Source organism: Poecilia formosa, unplaced genomic scaffold (genome assembly GCF_000485575.1).
Source record: "Poecilia formosa unplaced genomic scaffold, Poecilia_formosa-5.1.2 Scaffold422, whole genome shotgun sequence".
Taxonomy (NCBI): domain Eukaryota; kingdom Metazoa; phylum Chordata; class Actinopteri; order Cyprinodontiformes; family Poeciliidae; genus Poecilia; species Poecilia formosa.
In genome coordinates, this window is record NW_006800361.1 from 318,350 (window position 1) to 322,519 (window position 4,170).

A 4,170-nucleotide genomic window follows, 5' to 3' on the forward strand; every position below is an offset into this window, starting at 1 on the left:
CCATTTTCCCTCTCCTCCTGGCTCAGTTTTCCCAGTTTTTCCATTTTCCCTCTCCTCCTGGCTCAGTTTTCCCAGTTTCCCTCTCCTCCCCCTCTGAGCCTCCTGCTGCAGAGCCGGGATCGGGTTTCTCAGGCGGCTGAGAGGCGGCGGTGGAGGAGGAGGAGATCAGGTTTCTTCCTCCTCCTCCTCTTCCTCCCCCATCGTCCTGGAGACAGAGTGGCTGAGCCGAGGAGGAAAACATGCAATCCGGCCCTCTCCTCTTCCTCCTCCTCCTCTTCCTCAGCGCTGCAGCTCAGCAGATAAATAAAGGCAGTAATGGCAGCCAGCGCACAGAGGAGCCATTCTTCTTCTTCTTCTTCTTCTGGTTCCTGCTGCTGCAGTTCCAGCTGAGACCCAAACTGATTCTTTTTCCACTGAAATGATTCATTTTACCTGAATCACTTCCATTAAACTGAATCTTTGAAGGTGAATCACTTTTCACTGAATCAGTTTTAAATGAATCAGTTTGATCCAAAATACTTTAATTGATTCCCTGGAACTGAATCAGTTTCATGTGATTTAAACTGATTCACTTTAAATGATTCACTAATTCACTACAGCTGAACCACTTCTAACTGAGCCAGTTCCTCTGAACCAGTTCAGTTCCTCCAGTCAGTTCTTTTCTCTCTGATGAAGTGAATCATTTTTATTTCTTCATATTTTCTGAACATTTTGTTGGACTGAAACCCAAACGGTTCTGTTCTGGGACTTTCTGGGTTTCTGATCAGGACTGGTTCAGATGAGCATTGGTACCGGGTCTCTGTCCGACCTGCTGCTGTAGCGGGTTTATTGGGTCGGGTTGGTTCTGGGACAGACCGGTTCTGATCTTCACTAAATGATCTGAACAGGCTGGGCTGAGGTTCTGGTTCTCCTTCTTGTTGGGTCATGACCCAGAGGTTCTGGAAGGCTCTGACCTCCAGGTTCTGTCTCGGGTCTCCTGTGATTCTATCGATCTGCTGTAAACAACCGGGCCCGGCGGTTCTGACCCGCTCCGATAGCCTCAGTTCCTGCAGGCTGCAGCAGCCGGGTCCAAACCTGCTCCAAGCTCAGCGCTGGGTTTTCCTGGAGGCTGTGAATGCACCGCGGCCTTTTGGTGCTGCGTTCAGGAACCGAATTAACGACCCAGAAGCATCAGAGATTAAAATCATATTTTCTCCTAAAAGAGCTGAAATCTGATGTTTGTTAATCTGATGTTTATTAAATATCAGTTTTTGTGTAATTTGTAAAATGAATGTGACTAATTTTGTGATATTAAAATGGTTTTATGAATATTTTATGTTATATCAGCTGGATCCCCAGAAGATTAGTAACTAAAGTCCTGGGAAGTACCTGGGATCCTAATAAAGAAAACAAACAAAATCCTGTAGTCAGAACCGGGCCTCCAGAACCAGGCCTCCAGAACCGGTGCTCCTCTGTGCGCTGCAGTAAATCCTGAGTGTTTCTGGAAAGGCCGGCGTTCCTAACGGGATAAAAACGGCAGCAGCTGGTGAGTCAGTGGAGCCGCGCCTACTGGACCCAGTTCACCACTGGGCGGACTGGGATGTGAGCGCCATGTTGCTGCAGAGGCAGCAGCTCTGCCTGGACGCAGGGTGCTGATGCCTGGTCCGGTCCGGTTGAGCCCTGCCCAGTCCTTTGTGAGGAAAGAGTCCGATCGGACCGATGGGTTCTGGCTGTCAGCCCGGCTGCAGGTCTCGGGTTCTAGGCGGCGTTCCTCTGCTCTGCCACCAGAACCGGTTCCACTGGTTTCCACCTATAGGAATCCAGCTTCCTCTGCTGGTTGCCATGGTTTCCGCTCTGGGAGCAGGTCGGCCATGTTTGCAGCTGAACATGTCAGGGTCGTCACCAGGAGCGGCCATTTTTGGTCCTCAGGTTGTTATTCCTGGTTGAACAGGAAACGTTTCATCTTCATGCTAACATTTAATTTACTTCCTCAGGTTTTTCCACAGTAAAGATGTTTTAAATCATTCATGTAGATCTGCAGCAGACAGTAACTCGCATTAACAAACATCTGATGTTAGCAGCTATTGTTGGGATTGTTGACATTTATATTTCCTGTTTATTTTGTAAAAACCTCAATGTGTCTGATTTGTTGGAGGAAATCAAGTTTAGTTTAACTCATCTTTAGCTTAGCTTATCTTCTGCTAGCTAAGCTTAGTTTAGCTTAACTTGTTTTAGTTTAGTTTTTATAATTCCAGCTTAGCTTATTTTAGTGTAAGTTAGCTTATCTTTTAGCTTATCTTATTTTCGATTAGCTTCCATCTTTTAGCTTAGCTCAATGTTCTGATTTCTCCCATTTTTACCGTTTCCTTCCTTCCTGTTGCTCTCTGCAGTTCTCCTGTCAGACAGTAGGTGGCGCTGCAGAAGTCGATGCTCATATTTAGCTCTAACTGCTCTTTTATTGGTGCTTTTTGTTCAGTCTAGTATTTGGGTCTCTTCCTGGACCGGGTCCGGTCCATCTGGACTCTTATTGTGAAGGGTTTTGGAGCAGCTTCCTGTCTGGCTGCAGAGTGAACATTAACTTGTTGTTCCAATGTTAATATTGTTTTATTTCTAACCTCGTGTTTGTTTTGCAGACCGGCTGCCTTCAGACTACATTTCCCATGGGGCCGTGCTCAGTCCTGCTCTCTGCTGCATCATGGAGCCTCCAGTCAGGTATGAAGACCAACCGCTCCTCCAGGCCCCGCCCTGCTAAATGAGGAGATTAACCTCTGACCCCTGGGCCTGAGTCAAAGCTGGTCAATCAGGAGGCCTCCTGGCTGTTGAGCGCAGGCTGTGATTGGCTGATTGAATCCAACTCCTGCTCTGATTAATGGAGGAGAGCCGGAGGGATTTTTCTGTTTGGGGCGGCGGAGTCGGAGGTTCTGCAGCAGAGCCGGGCAGTCTGCAGCGCCTAATAGCTGCCATATGTCCCCCCGCCCCGCCTCTCGCCCCGCCCTGTCTGGGCCGACCCGGCGGCTCCGGTTACAGCCGCAGCGCTCCGGGTTCTGGTTCTGCTGCAGGAGCCGTCAGCACCGACCTCTGGACCACCTAGCAAGGTCCACTGCTGTGGCCGGGCTGCCGTTTCCACGGCAACGCGGTGGATGAAACCAACCAGCGTCCAGGCTCCGACCGGACCACACACACACAAAGACACACACACACACACACACACACACACTGTCTACTGCTGGCCGTGTTTACTCTGCTGTGGCTGAAGCAGAACCAGAGACAGAACTCCTCCAGGCTGCTCAGCGTGTGTGTGTGTGTGTGTGTGTGTGTGTGTGTGTGTGTGTGTGTGTGTGTGTTTTCCATTACCTGCTTCACATTCCAGCAGCCTGGGAGGAGGCGGGGGTTTGGGTTGGGTCGGGGGTTCTGGTTATCGATGCTGCTCTCCCTCGCTGTGATTGGCCGATTCTGGTGTCTGTGACTCGACGGCAGCTGTGATTGATGGACCTGTTTCCATGACGATTAAAGTAATTAAACCTCCTCCAGGAGCTCCACAACAACCCGCTGTGTGACCATGACGAGGCGCCCCAGAGGATTGTGGGTAGTCTGTGTGGCTGTAACCTGATGAAGCTGCTGGTTCTGGTTCTGGTTCTGTTCGGTTCTAATGAAATCAGCGCCGCAGCGGACCGGCCTGGTGCTGAGAAGCTTCAGGATGTCTGGGTGGAACAGCAGCAGAGTGACAGAACGTCAAAGCTTTTTTACAAAATGTATAAAATCAGAATAAAGAACAACAATCTGTTCAGACTGAGCAGAGCTGCAGCAAAACAGGATTAATAATAAATGGTTTTTATGGGTTAAATGTCCAGAATGATGTGATTGTGTTCCTGAGCTTTAAAGTCAATACACTGATTACAGTAAGTGACAATAAAACAGCAAATCCCAGCAGGGAGATAAAATCTATAGATTCTACAGGAGGATCTACCGTAAAGCTCGTTTGTGCACCTCAGATGCAGCAGTCTGCAGCTGTTCGTGTTGCTTTGAGGCGTTTTGTTTCTCTGGAAGAGCGAGCGCTGCAGAGGAACGTCCTGTCGCTGATGGATGAACTTTCTGTCGCAGATGGAGGAACTTCCTGTCGCTGATGGAGGAACTTCCTGTCGCTGATGGAGGAACTTCCTGTCGCTGATGGAGGAACTTCCTGTCGCTGAT

The 4,170-nt window shown here is 49.3% G+C and overlaps 1 protein-coding gene and 1 long non-coding RNA gene across 3 annotated transcripts in view; one reads left to right on the forward strand and one right to left on the reverse strand.

Annotated features, from left to right (window-relative positions):
* Positions 1-4,170, reverse strand: part of LOC107833657 (uncharacterized) — a 22,139-nt gene that overhangs the window by 10,881 nt on the left and 7,088 nt on the right. The window contains exon 2 of the long non-coding RNA XR_001659425.1: positions 733-736. This is a non-coding gene — a long non-coding RNA (uncharacterized LOC107833657). The remainder of the gene's footprint in view (positions 1-732; positions 737-4,170) is intronic.
* bmpr1aa (bone morphogenetic protein receptor, type IAa) overlaps positions 1-4,170 on the forward strand; it is a 27,200-nt gene that overhangs the window by 7,006 nt on the left and 16,024 nt on the right. The window contains exons 1-2 of one of the 2 annotated variants that reach the window (XM_016663490.1): positions 1,400-1,525; positions 2,613-2,691. The gene's annotated coding sequence lies outside the window, so the exon portion shown is untranslated. Of the gene's footprint in view, positions 1-1,399; positions 1,526-2,612; positions 2,692-4,170 lie in introns of those variants that run through there. The other variant, XM_007577008.2, reaches the window with a different exon arrangement.